We start from the raw sequence: 25,514 nt of genomic DNA on the forward strand, positions 1-25,514 counted from the left end.
TTTTAAACTTTACATACACCTGAATTAATATTGAAGGCAGATTCATCAACATGGCAGACTTTTTCGTTCTTTTTTCCATCCTCTTTTGTTAAACATGATGACTGACTTATTTAAACTTTGTAAAGACATAGCCTGGGTTATGTGAATCTGTATAGAAGCTAGAATAACATTTAATTTATACACAGAAGAGAAAGTCACAGGTGAGTTCAACTCTCAGAGCATTGGAGTTTACACTCAGAAGGGGCCTGAGGGAGAACAGTTAATCTATTGGGACAGGACCAGCATCCAAGCAAGATGTGGTGGATAATCGTTTCTAGGAGTGGTGATAGTCTGACTCTATGCTTGCCTGTCACTGCCTCCCACCACTCTGCATCAGACGAAGCCTGGTCCCCCCTTTCTTGACACAAACAGCTGTCTTTAGTGACTTATGCATGACAGGTGCAATGCCCTTTGAGGTGAGGTGAGAAGAAATACTTTACAGTCTGCTTTTGTCTATGGAATGAACATTCCTTCCCAGAGCCCAGAGATGTCTGGGGTTGAGTGAGATATTGTGAACAACTCACTGTGAGGACTTATGCCTTGTGTCATCCACAAAATATGAGATGAAAACATAGGAATTCCTGAAGAAGATTCCTATGATTCCTGAGAAGTGTATCTCAGCTTGTCATGCTGTTAAATACACATGTGCGCGCCACACACACACACACACACACACACACACACTCACACACACAACCGCAACTACAAAACCAAACAGACTGACTGCAATGAAGTCTCTGTTGTTCTAGAAGGTGAGGTTTATAAGGAATTTTCCACTAAAACATCATGTCGATTCTTGGAGAGAGGTGAGGCACTTTGATTTGGGATCCTGAGATTAGCAGTAGCCAGCCTGTATGAGACACTATGTATACTGACCAAAGCATCAGTTAAAAATCTAAATTCAGATTCTTGATTAACTCACTCAATATTCAAATCTATGAGGATAGTGAGTGTTCCGTGCTATCCAATCACACTAGTTCTTCCCAAACTCTCTGAAATCTATAGCAGGTCATGCCTTTCTTACCTAGGTGCAGCTTGTCCTTTACCAGTTCTAACACATCTCTTATTCAAGGTATAGAGTATACAAACCTATTTCCCTCCTGAAGACATGGTGAAGAGAGCTTGGATGAAATCAGTGATGCTGGGAAACAATTACAGCTTCTGTCTAAAAGCAGAGTAAAGGCAGAATCAAACAAAATAATGGATGAGGATCATCCGGGTAGTGATGGAAACTGTTAGCATGATATGGCTTGGTATGTCAATGGGAGTCAAGGTACTTTGGGTTGGTTAATGTTTACAATGACTGTAGTCCACTCTGGTCCTCTGCATACTGGTCCACGGACTTCCTGAAATGGCTGCCGGTGGATGTTCCTGTGCATACAGTTCCAAACCATAAATCTATGTGCTTTATGACCAGAAACAGAGAAAACAGCCTCCTAGCCTGGGACACTTAGCAGCATAAGCAGAAAGAAATGGCTTTCATGACATTAAATTTATTTTTTTATTAATTACAGTTTATTCACTTTGTATCCCAGCTGTGGTCCCCTCCCTCGTCACCTCCCAATACCACCCGCCCTTCCCCATCTTCTCCCATGTCCCTCCCCAAGTCCACTGATACAGGAGGTTCTTCTCCACTTTCGTCTGACCCTAGCCTATCAGGTCTCATTGGAACTGGCTGCACTGTCTTCCTCTGTGGCCTCTTAATGCTGCTTCTCCATCAGGGGGAGGTGATCAAAGAGCCAGCCACTAAGTTCATGTCAGAGACAGTTCCTGTTCCCATTACTAGGGAACACAGTTGAAGATTGAGCTTCCATGGGTTATATCTGTGCAGGGGTTCTAGGCTATCTCCATACATGGCCCTTAATTGGAGTATCCATCTCAGAAAAGACCCCTGTGCCCAGATTTTTTGGTTCTGTTGCTCTCCTTATGGAGTTGCAGTCCTCTCCAGGTCTTTCTATCTCCCCCTTCTTTCATAAGGTTCCCTGCCCAAAGTTTGGCTATGATTCTCAGCATATGCTTTGATACATGCTGGGTAGAGCCTTTCAGGGGCCCTCTATGGTAGGCCCCTGTCCTGTTCCCTATTTTCTCCCTCTTTCAATATCTGTCCCGTTTGCCTTTCTGAGTGAGGATTGATCATCTTACCAGGGTCCTCCTTCTTGCTTAGCTTTAGGTATATAGGTTTTAGTATGATTATCCTGTATTATATGTCTAATATCCACTTATAAGTGAGTATACACCATGTGTGTCTTTCTGCTTCCGGGATACCTCACTCAGGATGATCTTTTCTAGATCCAACCATTTGCCTGCAAATTTCATGAATTTATTGTTTTTAATTGCTGAGTAGTATTCCACTGTGTAAAAGTACCACAATTTCTGTATCCATTCCTCCATTGATGGACATCTGGGTTGTTTCCAGGTTCTGGCTATTACGAATAAAGCTGCTACGAACATGGTTGAGCAAATGTCCTTGTTGTGTACTTGAGCATCTTTTGGATATATGCCTAGGAGTGGGATAGCTGGATCTTGAGGAAGCACTATTCCTAATTTTCTGAGAAAGCGCCACATTGGTTTCCAAAGTGGTTGTGCAAGTTTATATCCCCACCAGAAGTGGAGGAGGGTTCCCCTTTCTCCATATCCTCTCCAGCAAGTGTTGTCACTTGAATTTTTGATCTTAGCCATTCTGATGGGTGTAAGGTGAAACCTCAGGGGTTGTTTTGGTTTGCATCTCCCTGATGACTAAGGAGGTTGTATTTCTTTAAGTGTTTCTCTGCCATTTGATATTCCTCTACTGAGAATTCTCTGTTTAGCTCTGTACCCCATTTTTTAATTGTATTACTTGGTCTGTTGGTGGTTAACTTTTAAGTTCTTTATATATTTTTGATATTAGCCCTCTGTCAGATATAGGGTCAAAACCATACAATGGAAAAAAGATAGCATCTTCAACAAATAGTGCTGGTTTAACTGGATGTCTACATGCAGAGAAATGCAAATAGAGCCATATTTATCACCCAGCAAAAACTAAAGACCAAGTGGACCAAATACCTCAACATAAAACCAGACACATTAAACCTGTTAGAAGAAAAAGTGGGGAAGAGCCTTGAACTCATTGTCACAGGAGACAACTTCCTGAACAGAACACCAAAAGTACAGGCTCTAAGAGCAACAATCAATAAATGGGATCTCATGAAACTGAAAAGCTTCTGTAAAGCAAAGGACCCTGTTGTCAGAACAAAACAACAGCCTACAGATTGGGAAAGGATCTTCACCAACCCTGTATCTGACAGACGGCTAATATCCAGAATATATAAAGAACTCAAGAAGGCTTTCCTGACTTTAGATCAGGAGTGAAGCTTTGAGAGCTAGATTTAATGTGCTGGCAATGTCTAAACATGCTAGACTTTGTCATATGAACAGGTCCAATTGACAGGTCTGATTAAAGAGTTTCCTGTGGTATTTGGTATAGCCTGAAAAATCTAATGCAAAATGAGAATGGTTATCAATCAACCAGCACTTTCACTCTAAAGACGGAAGGTTGAGCTTATTCACAGTTGCTTTAACAGTTATACAAACAACACTCTTGCCCATGGAAATGGAAATTCCACGGCTTTGAAATGTTTGGGGTATTTCCTATACCCTTACATAATGAGACATTAGAATAAAGTAAACAATTAAATGTTAAATTCTTTGCTTTTAAACTATGAACATTTTAAATTCCCTTCTGTGATTTTTCAGTTTATAAAGTTGTTATATGTTGGGGGAACAGGGGTCCTTGTACTCACAGAGAAGCAAAGCACTAAGAGAACACAAAAATATTAATCACACAGGGTGTCTTCTCAATGAAGGATACCTGCATTCCACCCAGAAAGTAGAGGTTGTTAATGCCCTGGTGACCTTTTTGATACCTGTGGAAGCAGACTCACCCACTTTCACTATAGAGGCAGACCTCATCCTTTTTCCCCCAAATTATTATCCCAGACTCTTCCCTCCCTAGACCATTACCCAGCCTTAGGAGAGATGTCATACATAATCTATGGACTGCTAACCTCTATGCTAACTTGGTCAGAGACCACACCTTAAGCTTGCTTGTGCACTCAGAATTAGACCAATTGGACTGACTGTTGCCTGGAAACCTTTTCCCAAAATGTTCTGTATTTTTGTTTATTTGTTTGTTTGTGATTGGTTTTGGTTTTCCAACACAAAGTTTCTCTGTGTAGCCCTGGGTGTCCTGGAACTAACTCTGTAGACGAGCCAGAGCTTGAACTCAGAGAGCTGCCTGCCTTTGCCGCCTGACTGCTGGGATTAAAGGTGTGTGCCCCTGCTGCTGTCACCACCACCACTGTGCAGCTGTGCTGTGTTTTCTGACAATATTCTCACAATGGACCACCTACCATCAGACTCCCTGAAGTCTGCTCCAGGTTGACAAAGTTTTCATTCTGATCTTTTTGTGTGATTCACTTGTATGACACCTGCAGAGACCTCCCTCAGTGATAATTAATGTTTATAGATACATTTGAGGTTACACCATATTATCATATCTAAGTCTTTGCTACAGAATTTCAATCCTCAGGTGCTGGGTGTGTGAGGCATCTTCTCAGCAATACTGTGAAAGCCATGACTTTCAGGAAAACACAGCACAGTCCTGGCAGTACTCTTTCAGATCTATTGTAGAATAAATAGTGCTTTCTTCTGTCTCTCTTTGTAAATAGAGATGGACCTATTCTTCCATGAATTCAAAGAGAAATGGAAATATGGAGGTTAGGGTACTAGGAGCAGAGCAGATGGGGTGAACATCTGAGGGGTTTTCGTTCAGTGTGACAGCATCCTGAATCCAGCGGGGTAACACTCTTGAGTTAATCACATCTTTACCTATGGTAGGAAGTGCCTAGGTCAGTTTGCTATTGGTAGAAAATATGTTTTGAAACAGTAATTACTCTCTTGTTTTTAAGTGTAAAGATCTTAAGTTTGAGCAACACTCTGTGGCCTGGTGTTGTTCACTCAGTGACATGGCAGCCCTCAATTCAACAAAAGGTTGAAAGGAGTGGAGCCTGGCTGGTGGGTGTATCGTGAGACTCAGCAGTTCTTTGAGAGCAAAGTTTTACACATTGTCTTTTGTCCCATGCTTCTCTTAATGACTGATTTTAGTTGTACTTACATGTATGTTTGTGCTCCAGTGTGTAGGTATATGCACTCATGTATGAGTACCTGAAGAGGTCAGAAGAGATTGCTAGAATCCCTAGAGCTAGAATTGTATGCTTCTGTGTGCTCTCTGACATGGGTACTGAGAACTGAGCTACAAGAGTAGCCAGTGCCCTTCACCACAGAGTCACCTGTCTATCCCTAAAGTGGCTTCTTTAAGTGCAGGCTGCTTCAGTGTCCTTACAAATTAAGAATCACAAAGATTGAAAGCAGGTGCTTTCAAGACTCTTGAGTGATGGGCCCAGAAGAGGCACAGTGCATCTGTGGCACTTTCTGTTGATAAGGGTGCGTCAAAAGACCAGCCTTTTTAAGGCCTAGGAAAGAGATTGCCTCCGGATGGAAGATGCACCAATACCATATTGCACAAAGGAGCATGATATTGAAAGCCACTCTGAAGACAACATATGCCACAGAATGATGTATGCTACAAAACAAGAGAAAGTATGTTCTCTTCTGCAGCACTTGACTTGGGTCAGGGTCAGCCTGGAGCTTCAGCTCATCCTATCACATGGGGAGAGAACCCGTCTAAGCAGAGCCAACTCAGGCACAAGAAAGACTATGGTAAAGGCCATTATGCTGCAGAAGGACCTGAGCCCAGCCTCACCTGATGTGCTCCCATGTATCCTGGACCCAGCAGTATTATGAGCCAAGCATTTCTTTCATATCTAAATTGGCTTCAGTTGCTACCTCTGCACAGAGAAATCAGCCAAATAAGCACTGCCAAAAGACTCCTGATGCCCAGACAATAATGGAGCTAGGCACACTGAACGATGGCAGCTGCAACCAGCAGGATGTACTATCTTTGATTAGTCCAACCTGGAGACAGAGGAGTGTGTTCACATTCAATGACCAGTTGTGATCTTCCCACAACATGAAGGCAAATAAGACTCAGTAAGCAGTACAAAGGACAACATTTTCGTGGGAGGCAATGATGAGATGAGCTGGTTTACAACGATCAATGGAGGATGTCTCACAGTAATGGCATAGAGTCAGCAAAGCCAAGTAAATTTCTGGAAACTTCTGTGATGTCACTCTTTATGATTAGGTATTTTCTTTCTCAGCTATAAAAAAAAATATCTGCGTAAAGCTAAATGTGCTTTTTTTTAATTTAAATTTCTTATTTTTTCACCATTTATTCATTATATATCCCAGTTGAAGTCCCTGCCCTCAACTCCTGACAGTCCTCCATTCCTCTTCAACCCTACCTCCTTCCCTTAGTCCACTGAAAGGGTGAGTTCTCCTCCTCTGCCATCTGCCCATAGCTTAGCAAGTCTCATCAGGACTACCTGAATCTTCTTTCTCTGTGGCCTAGTAAGGCCACATTGCCAGAAACAAGTGATCAAAGAGCAGGCAATGGAGTTCCTGCTCCCCTTACTCAGGAACTCATAAGGAGACTGAGCCAATATGCTACATCTGAGCAGGGAGATCTAGGCCCTCTTCATGCATAGTCCTTGGTTGGTGCATCAGTCTCTGCAGGACTCCCTGGGCTCATAAGTTTTTTGCTTTGTTCGTCTCCTTGTGGGACTCCTGTCCCCTCCATGTCCTTCTATTCCCCACCTTCTTCCATAAGATTCCCTGTGCTCTGCCCAAAGTTTGGCTGTGAGTCTCAGCATCTACTTTGATCCTGTTCGGTGGAGCCTTTCAGAGGACCCTTTATAGTAGACTCCTGTCATGTTGCTTCTCTTCTACCACTTCTGGTGTCTATCCTGTTTTCCATCCTAAATGAAATTTAAGCATCCTCCCTGGGGTTCTCCTTAGTGTTTAGCTTCTTTAGGTCTATAGATTTTAGTATGGCTATCCTCTATTATATTGCTAATATGAGCTTATAAGTGAGTGTATACCATGCATGTCTTTCTGTTTCTGTGTTACCTCACTCAGGACGATCTTTTCTAGTTCCCATCATTTGCCTGCAAATTTCATAATTTCCTTGTTTTTAATTGCTGAGTAGTATTCCATTGTGTAAATGTGCTACTATTTCTGTATCTAGAAACAACCTAGATGTCCCTCAATGGTGGAATGGATACAGAAAGTGTGGCACATTTATACAATGGAATACTACTCAGATATTAAATGTGCTTTTTATTTTGTCTATTTTACTGAGCTAAAAGTGGCTCCCTGATTGACCTAAGAATCTGAGCTAGCTCTTCAGTTCTGCTCTTTAATATGTATTTTTGTTATTTTTAGATTATGTGTATCTGTGTGGGGTACGCACAGGTGCCTGGGGAGACTGGAAGAAGGCAACGGGTCCCCTGGAGCTGGAGTTACAATGGTTGTGAGACAGGAGGCATGAATGCTGGGAACTCAGGTCCTTTGTAAGAGCTGCCCAGGTCCAAAATTCTTAAGCAAAAGGCTTTCTCTGACCTTATTTCCAAGGTTTCTTCACCTTAAGTGGACTTTCTGCTACTGAGGCACATTGGTACTACTCCAGGACGAACGCGTCTGTGACGTGTTCCTGAGTCAGGGTGAACTGGCAAGAATAGTCAGGTTTGCAGTGCTCCAGCGGGCTGTGCCAGATGAAGCAGTCCCTGGCTCCCTGGCACACGTCCTCAGCCATATCGCCATATACAATACATGAAGTATTTTATGTGCCTGGTCCCATAGATTTTAACTGGAGGAAGATGTCAAGCAGATTCTTAAATACAAGCAACTACCTTTTTTATTTTTATTTTTGACAGTCCCAATGAAAGGATGAGCATCCACAGTAACCGCCTCCTAATCCATCTCTTCCTTGGCTTCTGGAGTTGGCCTCATCATTGAGATCATTTATCAAGTGTGCTCATCAAACTATTCATGCACAGCAAAGCCAATTGGTAATCAATTCATTCCCCTTTATGAGCATAGACTTTGTGTATCTATCGCTTTATTCTTTTAGATTACTTTCCCCATAGATATAAAATAAAGTGTCTCAATCTTCCTACTACCTAAAGGAAAAGAAATGTAAATCACCTCAAACAAATTTAACATTTTTAAGCTCACTCATTAGAAAGTCAAAATATGCCAACACATAGAAGCAATGATACAGGGTATTTTCCTGTTCGGGGCTTTCATGTATATAACATAGTTGAAATTAAAATCAGTCCATCATTCAGGTTCCTGTGCTGTAGAAGTCGGCTGCTTCCAGGCCTGCGAAAGCCAAGCCCTGTGGCAGTTTCTGAATCAGGTTGATTATGGGAATTCATGTGGCGCTTGTTAGGAATGTATGCTCTGTTGCCCTACTCAAGACCTTCTGAATTGAAACATCTGGATGTGGAGCAAGGAGACGGTTCTAAATCCTCCCCAGGTGATTTCACTTGTTGGTTGGCTTCGTGAGGCCTTTTTTTTTTTTTTTTTTAAATAAGGAAGGAACTGCTCTAAGAATCACCGATTTCCTACATATCAGTAAAAACTGAGGATGTTAATAGCAGCTTGGACTGTTGAACAGATACCGCAAGGCACTTTTGATGCTCCCTTGTGTCCCCGTGCAGTATTCATTGCACTAATGCAAGCCAGAAACATGGAGACATGCTAATGTGGACCAATCCAGGTCTAAAACGAAACACAGCATAGTTGCTATTTTCCCTGCTGACATTCCACTTACACTCTGAATTGGAGGGAATTACCTCCACTTCACAGTGAGATTTAGAGTCTAGTTTGAGTAACACCAGCCTTGCCTCCACTAAAAGAGAAGTCACCTTATGACCTTCACTTAGAGCAGTGGTTCTCAACCTGTGGGTTACAATCCCTCTGGGGGTCCAAAGACCCCTGCACAGAGGCCGCATAAGACCATCATCAGAAAACACAGCTATGTACATTTGATTCATAACAGTGGTGAATTACAGTTATGAAATCGCATGGAAAATAATATTTTGGTTGGGGGTTGCCACAACATGAGGAACTATATCAAAGGGGCACAACATTAGGAAGGCTGAGAGTCACTGATTAAGAGTATTCTCTCCCAGAACAAATTATGTAATTGCACTACCACTTGCTCTTGGACATGTTAAATTTCTCAGTGTAGGCTCGCTTCCTATTTGGATCATGACACCCCCCCCCCCAAAAAAAAAGATATTTGATGACATTGTTGTTGGACTTGGAGCAGTAATCTTCAGGGTGAGGATCGGAGTTTGTTGAGGAAGCAAAGGGTGGGTGGATGGGTGGGTGAAAGAAAGGATGATGAGGGATGAATAAATGGATGGGTAGCAGCGTGTACCCACCAAGAACAGCCATGAGCAGTAAGTAGTGCTCACTTGAGTTTACAGTGGTGAGCAGAGGATGGTAGGTCTGCATCATGGAATGTCATGTCTAAAAGGTGTCCATTACAAAATGGCGTTCACTTTGGGGAAGCAGATGGTGGAGTGTGGATCCCCATGGTGATGTCACCTTCACAAAAAGGTGTCAAGTGAAGTGAGACTAAGACATGAACTGGGGGATTTTCTGTCAGGTAACTCAGATCAAATTCTGTATGCAAAATAAAACTACTTTTCTTACCTCCATAGTAGGCTCCTGCAATTATGCAGGTGGTTTGCTAATCTTGTGCACGTCTGCTTATGAAATGGACTACTATAGCATTTAAGTCTGATTTCGTTTTTAAAATTTCTTTCTTTGTACTAGCTTAAAGGAAGTTTGTTTGCTAGAGGCATAGAGTCACTGTAAGGTTGTTTAAGGCATAAAACCCAATGGATTAAGGATGTAAAATCAATCAGGTATGTTTAAGGACTTTTGTTCAGTCTTCTTTTCCATGGGCCATGATATAAAAACAGCGCCTGGGACCTTGTATTACAAAACCAGAAAAGGGGTAACCCTGTAAAAACCTTTACCTGAACTAAGGTTATAATGAGCAACTATCCCAAAGGTCATGACCCAGCATTTGAGACATTTGACAGAAGGAAGGGGGCTACTCAGGAGGCAGCCTGACTTATAAAATAAGAAACAGCTTTGACGTCAGTGTTGGCCCTTAACTGAACTGCTTAAAGGTTCAGGCTGGGTTCAGTTAAATTATCCCTTCCTTCCTGCTTGTGTCCCTTCCACTGCTTCCCCTGGCCCTGACCCTACAGTCACTCTACTCTGACCTCTTCCAGACAGAGTAAGGCAAAGGAGCACATTTCCACCCCTTCCAAGCCTCTTGGAGTAAGGTTGATCCCAAATCACAATCCCAGAAGCTGGTAAAAGAAGCCCAGCCATGAATGCTGGCTGAAGTGGGGCTGGACCCCCTGGAAACCCAATCTGTGGATGTCCAGCTACTCCAGGGAGGGGGCCTTCTTCTGACCAGCAGCCAGATTCTGGCAGCCAAAAAGACTATTGTTACCTGAAGACAGACTCCTCGGCAGCTCTGCTAAGCTAGACCCACTGCTTTGAATGTTTGAGGGTGTAGGAATAACAATTACCTGTGTTATTTGGGAGGATGACTGGAGGGTAAAATATAGATACAAAGCCATAGTTGTCTAACTAGAATTATGAATGTGAATAAGTATCAGAATAATTTCAATGTGAACTATTACCTGTTGTAGCCCCCGCAATGATGGTCTACAAACTGAAACCATAAACTGAGATAATTCTTTCTCCCTGAATTTGTTTTTGGCTGTTAAATCACAATGTCATGGATCTAAGGAGGTATACATCTTCTATTAGTCTTTTCCCCGATCACCCTGTAACCTATATTCTTTTCTTTCAGAATCACAGAATTTCAGATGTATTTTCCAGCTAGCCAAGTACACCCAAAAATAATCTCGTTAAGCATGCCAGCCATTTGTGGCAAAATAAAAATCTTGTCTCATTCTTGGACAGAACACTCCTTTAGTACATAGATTTTATTTCATTGCTTTTGATTTTCATTCTAATGAACTAATATAGAAACAAAGTCTCCAGAAATCAAAACCAATAACAGATAAAATCGGTCATATTAAAGTGAATACAGCAGTATCACTTAATCGTAGGAGTTTCATAGCACATAGATCTAGAAAAAAGAAGTAAGCATTTGGGAGCACAGGAAGGAAGAAGGCTGTGGAAGAGAGCTGTGGAGAGGTTGTCTACATGAGGTTCACCCGCAGCAATGTCTCTGGAGGATTATCTTAATAGCATAGTTAATGTATAAAGACCCAGCCCACTGTGGGCAGCATCATTGCTTAGGCAGGGGATCCTGAACGTGAGCCGACCACAAACAAGTAAGAATGTGCACACTTCTCTCTGCTCTTCCCTGGAAGGGATGGGCCACCTGTTTGAAGCTCCTGCCTTGATGTGCACATAACGATGCTTTACAACCTGGAATCGCATGCTGAAGCAAACTGTTTAATCTTATTAGTTGCATTTGCCCTTTTATTGTTCATGGATCCAACTAGCCAATGGCTTTCAAGTTCCCACTTCTGAAGAGCTCAATCACCCATGGAACAACATGCTCATCCTATTTTTACCTTGGTAGAAGGCATTGTACAGAGATAGCAAGAGCTTTAAAAATCAAATGAGGAGTTCTTAGGAGGTTCAGGTATCACGCTCTTTAGTTTTACTGTAAGCCTCTGAACTATCTCTATATTTCTGTTATATTTGGGGGGATGGTGGGTGCTGTGCAAATGAAATTCAGGGTGGGAAGCTGCAGTTTCTTTCAGGATTATTTGTGAGACTCATACCTAGTTTGAAAACATTTTAAACCACAGGAATTTGCCTCCTTAATATTTGTTTTTACTCACAGGCCCACATGGCTCTCAGGCTCATTCAGAGAAGCTTCTTTTGCAGTGGATATCAATGAATGTAGAGACCCATTGCTGTACAAAGTTTTGAGAGGGAAAGACTGAGAACTCACCCTGAATTGGGCTTATTTATAAACATCTTTATCCCTGTTTCCTGCCAAAGCTCAGGTGCCTTCACAGAAGAAGAAGCAGAAAGAATCAAAGAGCTGGGAAATCAAGAGTGCAATGAAATTCTGTCTTTTGGACATGTCTACTGTGCTCAGTAATTCACAATGTCTGTGATCATCTGTACAAGTTCTATATAAGATCAAGCCAGCAAAATCCTAAAATAGATGAGGTCTCTGGTTTCTAAGAAATGTCCCTTTCTGAACATGTATTGGCAGCTGATAGTTACTGGAGAAAAGAAAATTATTCGTTTGTGGGGTGTGACCACTGGTAGGGTTCCTATGCTCCAATGAACAGCCCCGCACCTATGCACATAAAGCAGTACTAATTGGAATTAGTTACTTATCAAAGAAAGAAAAATAAAACAAAACCTAGATATAAAAATAGGAAAGAAAGGGTTTAAGAGTGGACCAGAAGTTAGAGTGGGGAAATAGTCGGGTACTTATCACCATATTTCGTTGAATATATGTATAAAATAAAAAATAAAAAATTAATTACTTTTTAGAATATAATAGCCATATTTCTTTTTTGTGATTATTTGTTATAGGATATTTAAAAATATGCCAAAATGTTCAAGTATAAGCAAACAGAGAAGGAACAGCCATTGACCTGCCACCTGGTATGTGTGCTGGGAACCAGACTCAGGTCTTCTGGAAGTGTAGCTAGCATCCATAACTACTGAGCAACTTCTCAGCCCCTTGGAGAATTTTAAATGATAATACCGCTAAAGCAGTGGGGGTTAAGTAACAATTTAATAACAAAAACCAAGAGCCTAAAGTCAGTCTTTAATCACTTTCTCTGTCTCTGGTTAAACACATAGTTGTTCATCTGCCAATGTAAGGTAGGGTAGGTGTCAATTTCTTGTACTTCAGACTGAGATATATCCAGCATACATACTTCTAATGGGAACATAACAGACAGGATTTATAATATATGACTGAGCCAGACTATAGCATCACAGCTTAAAAAATGATGTGTGAATCAACTGAGTCTCATGATGTAGCTACTGGCGGAAGCCATTCATTCACTGTCAGGAAAGGCCCTTCTATTGGCAAAATGTTAGAACAGAAAGTAAAAGGAAATGAAGGACTGACCCCTTTGAGTGTCTAGAAAACAATACAGGTTAAGAGACCAGTAAGGACAAGCCCTGAGCTGGGACTGTCAGTGATATCTTCTAAACAGAAGGAAGGAGCCAGTGTGGCTGGGGATATGAGAGAAGGGGAAAAGAGCTGAGAAGTTTCTGGGGAGGTGACTGTAGGTCAAACAAATCAATCAAACAAGCCTTCAGAACATTAACTTTTATGCTGATTAAATAGGAAACCATCCCTAGTTGCTCAAACAGAAATGCTGAGTATGATTGACGTCATTAAAAGCCTATCTGTAGTATCGAACTATAGAAATGATCCCTGAAAGAGGGAGGGGGCTACAGCCGGGATACAAAGTGTATAAACTGTAATAATGAAAATAAGAGAGAGAGAGAGAGAGAGAAAGAGAGAGAGAATATATTCCACTTAAAAAAAAAAAAAGCCTATCTGTATTGGTGAGCTCTGGGTTTTGTTCAGAGTCCCTGCCTCAGTGAATAAGGTGCAAAAAAACAGTGATCACAACTGCCTCCTGACATCAGTTTGAACCGTCCACAGGCATGTGCACGCATATATGCAAACTATGCACACCCACATGCACACTACATGCGTGCAAATAAAAGATGAAAAATAAGGTATAATAAAACAAAAGGGCTGCACTGAATGCTAGGTAGACAAAAATCCACAGCGAACATGGTGGCCAATGTACAGGATGCCTTCCCCCAGGGACGTTACATGGGACATTCGTATTCGTGTGCAGTGGCCTTCCAAGCTAAGTTGGGCTGGTCCTAGTAGGCAATAGTATATTCTGGAAATGATCATTGTTGTGCAGAGTTCAGTCATAGTTGAATCACAACTACCTTGTACTTTCTGGCTTGGCCAGCCTCGTGATGTGAGGACAGGTCTGCAGAAGCCCAGGTAGGGAGAACCTTTTCTAATTGTTATTCAACAATAAATGGCTAGCAACTTAAATTACCTTAAAAGCCAGGTCTTTAAGGCCTAGTGGACCTCAATGTTAACTGACATCCTGACTATGTCCTTATTGACAGCCCTTGAGGTAGAACTACCAGATCAACTGCCCTGGAGCTCTTGACAATGAGGTGACAAATACTCGTAGATCAGTAAATGCTGGTTTCATTCCTACACACTTCTCCTAAGGGTGGAAATGCCAGGCGGGGCTGGTTCAGAGTCTGGAGACATGACTATGCTGACCTTCCAAGGAACTTGTCTTTGGGGTGTTGGTCTTATCTCACCATCTGGCAAACAGATTTGCTGACAGATTTCATGTGTAGCGTTTAAAAAAAGACAGGAATCAAGGCTGAGTATAGACTTTGGGCTGAACAAGGAGGAGAAGAAAATCTTCCCTAACTCAAGGAAAGCAGCCAGGAAGACAGAGGGGATCACAACCCACGGTGCTCCAATGCTGGGCTTCACCTCGGCTTCCTGCTCTTTAAGATTTTTATGAGCTCAACTTTTAAGGTATCACTTGTATTTTCTACATGTTTTATTTTGTTTTTGTTTTTCAAGACAGGGATTCTTTGTGTAAAGCTGGTTATCCTGGAACTCACTCTGTAGACCAGGCTGGCCTTGAACTCAGAGATCCACCTCTTTCTGCCTCGTCAGTGCTGGGATTAATTGTGTGTGCTATCAGAGGTTTACAGAAAAGTGAGCAGTTGCACAAAGAATACCAGTGCCTTAAACAGTTCTGCTACTGTGAGGAGGAATGATGGTAGAGTAATATTTTGTACAATTACAGAAACAACTAACAGTTTACTCTCAGAGCTAATAAATGCAAGAAGCTACTCCTTAGATGAGTGTTATTTTATTAATGTCTTAAGACTAGAAAGGCTGAGGTGTGAAAGCTTTCATAGGAGCCTGAGAGTCAACTCTGTATTCACTCAGAATTGCATTCCACCAATCCCTGTTAAGTTTTTACTTCTTACTCACGGAGAAAGAACACACTCTGTAGGACATGTCAGGTAACTTCAATATGGGTAACACATCTTGCTATTATGAAATTATGGCACAGTGTGAAAAAGAAATCTGAAATCTATGATGCTTCCTGAAGGGAAGTTGCAGTGGCTTTGGTGTGAGAAACCTTTTTCAGTCTCAGCTTCTGGAATTTGGGATTTCATTGCTATTTGTTGATAACCATTAATAATTAATATTCAGTCATATACTTAGTAAATCTTTATTTATTCATTAATTAATAACCTCCCCCAAAGAACTACACATTGAGACTATGACTCATTCAAAATTAAACATGGAGGTAAACATAATAACTAATTTGTCATCCCACTTTCAAATTATCTATCTCTAATCCAAGGTCCCAGGTACTTGTGTTATTATCTTCTCTGGAATCTGTCCATTCTCCTCCTTTTGTGCATCTCCTCCTTCACCTTTCCTGTCTTCTTATCCTTCCCTCCCCGTGGTCCCTTGACCTCAGGCCTCACTCACGACCTCAAAACTCCACCCCCTTCTCCTTTGTGGAATGCCCAGCTTCGGCGTTTCTTACTAACCAATCAATTTTAAATCGGGTAGAACAAGGTTTACACAACAAGTACAGGTATACATGACACTATTCTCTTTTGAGCAAGGACAAGATCTTGGGGTCTGTAATTAACATTAAAATACATAACACCAGGCCAACCCCCAACAACCTTTGTTACCCCAGCAAAGCCCATCCCATTCAGCATGCTGGGATGAGGCTAAAATGGGTTTATGGGTTGTTTACATGGTCAATAGGAGCCTGAGGCACTCTATAGTCACACTGTACCAGTCCTCAGACCACAGACTCTGGGAGCATGGGTCCCACCATACTGAATGGGATGAACTTTCATGTACCTTTGGGACTTTTCAGTTGCATGGCTGTTTCTGCCAGGCAAAGCAGGCTTCTTTCCTCCTTTGGCTACTGGATCTTTATTAAGGTTTGTTGTTATACTGCAGATTGGACTTTATCAGAACAAGGGAGGAGCCTTGTCTTCACCTGCTATTTCTGATGTTTGAGTGAGAAATATATAGAAACTGAGATAATTAGTGAGTGTGTAAATGAGACTGGGACATGTCTGCTCATTAAAGCCTTTAGATATTCTATTTCTTTTTAAATCTTTTATGTTTATATGTGTGTATGTATGGGTTTATGCACAAGACCTCAATATGTATGGAGGCCAGAAGAGGGTATCCAATCCCCTGGTCTGAAGTGGTTGTGAGCCACCTAGCAAGGGTACTGGAACTTAAACTTGGGTCTTCCGTAAGAGCACTACACACTCTTAACCAACCACTTTATCATCTTTCTATCAATGGAGATAACAAAACTCTAAACCAGTGCTAACATGCTGCTGACCAAGCTAGAGACAAGAAGTGCCACCACATTGCTATCTGCATAACTCACATTTAATATCAGAATAGGATACTTCATGCTTTCAGGCAGACATTGAAGACTTGCATTTAAGGCCTCCTGATGCTTAGGGTTCCCTGGCAAGCTGGTCTGAACATTTTTCACATCTGGTGTAATACCATGGGTGCTCTGGCATTCTGTCCTTGCCATTATACTCTTTATCTGAGAACAATAGTTGAGCAGAGAGATGAAATGATTAAGAGCATCATTAAGAAAAGGCTGGGAAGAAAAGGATCAAGAACATCTGTCTCAGCACTGCATCCAATTTCAAATAGAAATAACTGAGAGTGCAACACTTGAGGAATACATCAGGCTGCACCTCCGCACCTAGTCATCAAATGTTGCAGAGCCACTAAGCCAATCAAACAGGCGGTTGTAATATGACCTGAATTATAATCATCCTGAATACGAATGTGACATTATGTAGGCACCAGGTGTTTTTGTGAGTGTTTTATATGTAAACTCAGATATTCTCAACAATCGTGAGACAGATATTCTCATATCCGTCAACACCATTAGGCAAAAAGGCATGAAAACATTAAGCACTATTATGGTAAATTTTAGCAGTCATCTTGATACAGTCTAGAATCACCTGGGAAGGGACTCCCAGTGAAGGATTTTCTAGATTAGGTTGGCTTGTGGGCATGTCTATGGGGATTATTTTAATTACGTTAAGTGAGCTGGGAAGACTGTTCACTCTGGGTGGCACCAGTTTCTAGGCAGGGGGGTTTGAACTGTGACAGTGAAGAAAGCTAGTCAAGTGTTATTAAGCATGCATTAATTCAAATTTTTTTTGAATTAATGCAAAAAATAAATGTTTTTGTCTATGGTGTGATGTGCCCTATTCTCTCAAGTTCCTGCCATTGTAACGCCCCTGCTATGATAGATTATAGCATCTGATGCTAAACTGTGTACATGCACAAACACCACAAAATACATGATACTATATGTTTATCTCAGTGATATGCATACATGTGTAGATTTTATATGTGTGCTAATTCATATATTTCTGTTATATGCAAACATAGCAAACATATGCAAATATATGTGACAAAAATTCTTATAGGAAACAGGCTAAATTAAGTGATTTTTTTATATTTAAAATATTTTATAAGTTTCATAATGTAAAAAAAAGCATAATTGTAACCTACAAACAAACTAGGATGGATATACTCTGAAGTTGGCAAATTAAATCTTAGGAAGTCTCTTGGTCTCTATATATACACGCATTGTCTGACTTCATAATCTTGATTAGTTGATTTATTTATTATTTTAATTATACAAATTGATTGGTGTGATCCTCTGAGACATTTGAGCAGTGTCAAGTTATCTGTGCATGGGAGTTGGCTTTTCCAACTCCTTGGACATTTTGTGTCAGGTGCCAAGTGCTCTTGTGAGCACTAGAGATGTAGCATATGAACATTTTCAAAGTAGAGACTCTAGAGTTTTGTGAATTGTCTGTTTTCTAGGGCAGATTAGCCTCCTAAAGAAGGCAAGCTCCGTAGTCTCTCTCTCCACAATGCCTGTTATACTCGAAGCCAGTTCAACATTTTATTCATTACTCCAGCTCACTTCCAAACAGCTTCACTGCCCTGTACATAGAATGCAAAAATAGTCCCCCAGGGAACCCACTTTCTCAGTCCAAGAAGCTACAAGTAAAGTAGGAATTTGAGACAGGAAATCTGTGTGAGCCAGAGACGTTCATCACAAGAGAAAACAGAGTAATGGTGTCAGTGTTCTTCAAGCCACACATGATTTTCAGCTGAACACTTGTTGGATCAACAGCGGCAGAACACGCCCTACATGACCCTTCCGCTTAGCTGTTGAGGGAGGCTATGGGCCATTCCTGGGGTCCGCGTGTCAAGTTGGCGTTGCCCACTCTTCCCATGTTTCTTCTCTTGAGGAATGCCCAAACATCCACATCACTAGGCTGCTGAGTGCTTTGGGTATATCTCAAAACCTCCAACAAAAGCCACTTGCTCCTTGGAGCATGTCAGAGTTCTGGGAGGAGCGCCTTCACATACTTGGAGCTTGGCCTCTGCTAAGACATTCTCAAAGTTGGCAACTGTTTTCCTTTATAAATAAAAGCCCCAGCTGGTTTTCTGGTCTGTATTTTTTTGGAAGAAGCTTAAGATTTGCTTTATTTATTTTTAGCCGTCTCATCTACTTAAAATGATTAATTTCCCCCTGTTAACCTTCTTACCATCCCATCTCACACATTCTCAACAGAAGACAAAGTAATACACAGAAGCATGGCTGGGGTCCTGGAATCCTTTGCAGATATCTTTTAAATGGTTCAAACAGATAATTTGGTCATCAGAGCCTCTCTCCAAAATTCTGCCAATTTCAAATGAAGCATAGATCAAGTGTATTTGAAAACTACACAGGACTAGCAAATTACCATGGGCCCACACTGGGGTTGCACTTTGGTAAGTTCTCCAGTGACCACTAGCACCCTGGAGTCTGTGACACTCCAGGTCTGGGAAGCATCAGCTCTACAGATTTGGTAACAGTAGAATCTCTGCTGTCAGAGTTTGAGTAAAATTATGTTCTCTAAAGAGGCGACATTTATCTTACAGCCTGATGGTTGATGGAGAGTAAAAAGCATTTACACACCTCCATGACACTGTGTACACACTTGTAACATACATAGGTACACACTTAATAAATTCCTCCCACATACCAGAGAATAAAAATAAATCAGTCACCACCAATAAAACAAGATTTCTTTTTTTAAATTGAGGGTCTGGAGAGATGACTCAGCAGTTAAGAATGCTTTTGTTCTTTCTGAGATCCAGTGTTTGGTTTTAAGCAGACATACTGGGCAGCTCACAGCTGTCCTTAACTCCAGCTCATAGGGATCTGATGCTCTCATCTGCACTTCTTGGGCACCCACATAAAGGTGCACATATACACACACCCACGGACATAAGTAAAAATAAAATTAAAATTTTAGAAATCAAAATAATGTAATTTAAAAATTCGCCTCATAGGCTAAAGAGGTACTTAAGGCATCTAGCGAAAGGAATCAAGAAAGAATAAAATCAAAATGAATAAAGTGTAATTAATAAAAAATTAAAAAAAGAAAGAATAAAATTAATAAGACAAAAAGTTTTTCTCAGTAAAAGGGAAGCCCACGTAAGAACTTTATAATAGCAAAACATTCAGGTAATATGCATGGTATCTCAGGCCCTGCCTCTCACCATGTCAGACCAATAGAACAGTTGTATTACTTCATATTCAAATGAGATCTGCTTAGAACTTGCATTCTAGAGAGAGACCAGGAGTGCCTGAGAAACCACTAGTATCTGCACTTATGAAACTGGCAGCACTAAGTCACCACACCACAGGAAAGCTGATGTTTTCATAGTGAAATCAGAGGTGTAAACTCCGCATCTCTATTGGGAATACCACTTTTGTTTTCTCTGCCTCTCATTCTAGCACGTCAAGCCTGATCTCCCTACCCAATCAATTCTAACTAGCCAATGCACTCTCCTCACTCTACTTCAAACAACTCCTAGACAAGGAATTCAGGTGGGCATCAACAACTATGTTGAACAATTTATAGATAAGAGGGCTACAAAAAAGATGGAATCAGTTCTCATGTAAGGCTGCTCAAAATATTCTCTAGGACCATCTTGGGTGCTGAAGCAAAGCATTCATGTTTACTCTCTCCCTCTTTCCCTCTCCCTATCTCCTCCTTCACCTCTCCCTTCCCCCATTTCCTCCTCCCCTCAACTTACAAGTTAAGACAGAAATGTACAAACGTGTGCATTGATAAGCTTTGATTCTTTAGCTAGATAGAACTTCTCCATAATGCCCAAGTTCCGTGAGCTATGATCACTCAGAAGCTGCCTCAACACAATACCTAAAACCACTTCCTGAGACTTCCTCTTGAGCTTAGCATAGACTAGAATACAGCATTCTTCGAGAAGAGGAAACTATTATACAGAACTATGAGCTTAAAGGCTCTGGGGAGGAGGTAAGTGCCTAAGTGCCTACTGTGTGAAGTTTGCTCCAAGCAATCCAGTGAGACATATATGAATATAGTGTGGAGTGGAAGCCAATCCCTGTTTCAAAATCACTACCACAGCATCTATAGGAATTTGGATTCTTGGAAAAATGTTGGGATTTTTAAAGAGACTTAAAAATGCACAGGCAAACTAGTTGGGTCTCTGAAAAGAACAAGAAAAGGAATCACCGAATACAGAAATAAAAGAGGATCAGAGGGAATATCCAAGTAAATATGTCTTTACAACAAAAGGCAAAGAACTGAGTATGTGGCTTAAGGCCCATTAAAGCTTAGGCCTTTAATGAAATGTACCAAACACAGAAAGGGAAATGGGCTATGTACGCCTAGTCTGAATTGCCAAGACTGGAAGGAAATGTTCCAAAACTCTGAGGCTATGCATAAGAGCACATCAGATTTTGGATGAGACATGCTTAGCTAAGAAACATTCAAATATTCCCAGCTCTGCTTACAAACAATGTGGAGAATATGGTCTCCTCAACCTGCACTGTAAGAGGTCTGTTTTCAGAACAGTAAGAGGGTCCTGTCTGTCGAAGGGCTCAGGGTGATAAAGATAGTCTGCCATGAAAATCACAGACTTTGTGTCTATGGGACAGCAAATGCAGCGGAGCCTGGTGATACACAATCCCATGCTTGTTTAATAAAATGGATATAAGAGCTTTCCCATAGCTCAATGACTGGGGCCCCAAACTGCAGGGTAAAAGTCACAAATCAAAAAAGAAATGATCGATTTGACTCACCAAAGCTGAATCAGGACCAGGTAAATCAACTAAATAGTCCTATATCCCCCAAAGAAATAGAAGCAGTCATCAAAAGTCTCCCATCCAAAAAAAGCCCAGGACCAGATGGCTTCAGTGCAGAGTTCTACCAGACCTTCAAAGAAGAGCTAACTCCAATTCTCTTCAAACTATTCCACAAAATAGAAACAGAAGGAACATTACCAAACTCATTCTATGAAGCCACAATCACCTTGGTACCTAAACCTCACAAAGACTCAACAAAGAAAGAGAATTTCAGGCCAATCTCCCTTATGAACATTGATGCAAAAATACTTAACAAAATACTTGCAAACCGGATCCAAGAACACATCAAAGATATTATCCACTATGACCAAGTAGGCTTCATCCCAGGTATGCAGGGGTGGTTCAATATACGGAAATCCATCAATGTGATCCACCATATTAACAAACTGAAAGAAAAAAACCACATGATAATCTCCCTAGATGCTGAAAAAGCATTTGACAAAATCCAACATCCATTCATGTTTAAAGTACTGGAGAGTTCAGGGATACAAGGCACATATCTAAACATAGTAAAGGCGATATACAGCAAGCCTATAGCCAACATCAAACTGAACGGAGAGAAACTTAAAGCAATCCCACTGAAATCAGGGACAAGACAAGGCTGCCCACTGTCTCCATATCTCTTCAACATAGTGCTGGAAGTCCTTGCTAGAGCAATAAGACAGTCGAAGGAGATCAAGGGGATACAGATGGGAAAGGAAGAAGTCAAATTATCACTATTTGCAGATGATATGATAGTATATATGAGTGACCCCAAAAACTCTACCAGGGAACTCCTACAGCTGATAAACACCTTCAGCAAAGTGGCCGGATATAAAATTAACTCAAAAAAATCAGTAGCACTCCTGTATACAAAAGACAAAAGGGCTGAGAAAGAAATTAGAGAAACAACACCATTCACAATAGCCACAAATGACATAAAGTACCTTGGCGTAACCCTAACCAAGGAAGTCAAAGACTTGTATGAAAAAAATTTCAAGTCTCTGAAGAAAGAATTAGAGGAAGATATGAGAAGATGGAAAGATCTCCCATGCTCATGGCTTGGCAGGATTAACATAGTAAAAATGGCCATCTTACCAAAAGCAATCTACAGATTTAATGCAATTCCCATCAAATTGCCAACACAATTCTTTACAGACCTGGAAAGAAAAATTCTCAACTTTGTATGGAATAACAAGAAACCGAGAATTGCTAAAACAATCCTCTACAATAAAAGATCTTCTGGAGGTATCTCCATCCCTGATCTCAAGCTGTACTATAGAGCAACAGTTATAAAAACTGCATGGTACTGGCATAGAAACAGAATGGTGGATCAATGGAATCGAACAGAAGACCCAGAAATAAACCCACACACTTACGGACACCTGATTTTTGACAAAGATGCCAAAACCATACAATGGAAAAATGATAGCATCTTCAACAAATGGTGCTGGTCCAACTGGATGTCTACATGTAGAAAAATGAAAATAGATCCATACTTATCACCCTGCACAAAACTGAAGTCCAAGTGGATCAAAGACCTCAACATAAAACCAGACACATTAAATCGGCTAGAAAAAAAAGTGGGGAATACCCTAGAACTCATTGGTACAGGAGAAAACTTCCTGAACAGAACACCAACAGCACAGGCTCTAAGAGCAACAATCAATAAATGGGACCTCATGAAATTGAAAAGCTTCTGTAAAGCAAAGGACACCGTCATCAAAACAAAGCGACTGCCTACAGATTGGGAAAGAATCATCACCAACCCTCTATCTGACAGAGGACTCATATCCAATATATATAAAGAACTAAACAAGCTGAAAAGCAACAAACCAAGTAATCCACTTAAAAAATGGGGAACAGAGCTAAAGAGAGAATTCTCTGCAGAGGAATATCGAATGGCAGAGAAGCACTTAAAGAAATGCTCAACCTCATTAGCCATTAGGGAAATGCAAATCAAAACAACCCTGAGATTTCACCTTACACCCATCAGAATGGCCAAGATGAAAATCTCAAGGGACAACACATGCTGGAGAGGTTGTGGAGAAAGGGGAACGCTTCTCCACTGCTGGTGGGAATGTAAACTGGTACAACCACTCTGGAAATCAATCTGGCGCTTTCTCAGACAACTAGGAATAGCGCTTCCTCAAGATCCAGCCATACCACTCCTAGGCATATACCCAAAAGAGGCGCAAGTACACAACAAGGACATTTGTTCAACCATGTTTGTAGCAGGTTTATTTGTAATAGCCAGAAGCTGGAAACAACCCAGATGCCCCTCAACTGAAGAATGGATGCAGAAACTGTGGTACATCTATACAATGGAGTATTACTCAGCAATGAAAAATAAGGAAATCATGAAATTTGCAGGTAAATGGTGGGACCTGGAAAGGATCATCCTGAGTGAGTTGACCCAGAAGCAAAAAGACACTCACAGTATATACTCACTCATATAAACATACAATATAGAATAAACCCACTAAAAGCTGTACATCTAAACAAACTAAGCAAAAGAGAGGACCCTAACTAAAATGTTCAATCCCCATCCTGAAAGGCAAAGAGGATGTACATCAGAAGAAAACGAAAATAGGAAACAACCTCGGAACCCGCTACAGAGGGCCTCTGAAAGCCAGAAGAAAACAGGAAACCACCTTGAAACCTGCCACAGAGGGCCTCTGAAAGCTTCTGCAGTATAGACTGTCAAAGCAGATGCTGAGCCTGATGGCCAACTGATGGGCAGAGTGAATGGAATTTTATGTAAGAAGTGGGAAATAGTAAGAGCTGGAGGGAACGGGAACTCCACAAGCAGAGCAACAGAACAAGATAATTTGAACACAGGGAACTTCCCAGAGACTCCTACTCCAACCAAGGACTATTTGTGGAGATGACCTGGAACCCCTGCACAGGTGTAGCCCATGGCAGTTCAGTGTCCAAGTGGGTTACATAGTAATGGGAAGAGGGACTGCCTCTGACATAATCTGATTGGCCTGCTCTTTGATCACTTCCCCCTGGGGGGGAGCAGCCTTACCAGGCCACAGTAGAGGACAATGCAGCCACTTTTGATGAGAACTGATAGACTAAGATCAGAAAGAAGGAGAGGAGGACCTCCCCTATCAGTGGACTTGGGGAGTGGCATGCATGCAGAAAGGGGAGGGAGGGTGGGATTGGCAGGGGAGGAGGGAGGGGCTTATGGGGGGATACAAAATGAATAAAGTGTAATTAATAAAAAATAAATAAAAGATTTAAATTAAAAAAAAAAAAAAAAAAAAAAAAAAAAAAAAAAAAAGAAATGAGCCTCCTTGGGAGAGACTCACAAACAGCAATTCGGTTAAATTTACCCAGTGAGCTAAAATAATTGGCGATTCTGCAAGCATTCCTATTACTTTTGAAAAGCTGACATAAAGACTCCTCCTATTCTGAAAGAGCAAGAAATAAAGGAAAAAAATCTGCAGGTTTTAAAGAAACCAAAGGCCCTGGATGTAAAAGGATAATGAAAATGTAATAAAGCTTAGACACCTGGGTTTCTGTTGGGTAGAATGGGCTGCGAGGGCAGAAGAATTAACTGCATGAGGGATGGCTGTGTCATGGGTAAGCGATGGAGAATGTCTATGCAGTTATCATCACCGATTCAGAGACTTTCCTCAAAAAGTTGAGGAGAAAACTGTGTGCACACATGGTGGGTGTGTAGAGGGGGAGTGCGCGTGCACGTGCATTTTTCTCCTCACCCTAGCAGACAAGGTCTCTTTATGTAGCTCAACCTAACTTCAAATTCACAAAAGCTCATAATAATCTTGCCTCAGACTTCTGAGCACTACGATTACAAGCATATAGTAATCTTCTCATCTATTTTGAAAGAGTATTTAAAAATCTTACACAAAATAAAACAAAAGTCATTTCATATAACTAACCATAACTCAGTAGTTTACATTGCAATTAATTTACGAATAATTGAAACAAGAATTGCAACACCATTGGAAATAAAAGATAAAAATAGAACAAAAGTCCTGAGAATACTTAATAGCTGCCTAATCCAAAAACTCTAACACATCATGATTCCTGAGCTTGTTATAGGCAAGCTTACAGCTTCACATGCATACAACGAAAATTAGAAAGCTGGAGTGTGGGGAGAAGCTCAGTGGTTAAGAGGGCTTGCTGCTCTTG

Source organism: Psammomys obesus, unplaced genomic scaffold (assembly GCF_907164565.1).
Source record: "Psammomys obesus unplaced genomic scaffold, mPsaObe1.curated_primary_1811, whole genome shotgun sequence".
Lineage (NCBI taxonomy): Eukaryota > Metazoa > Chordata > Mammalia > Rodentia > Muridae > Psammomys > Psammomys obesus.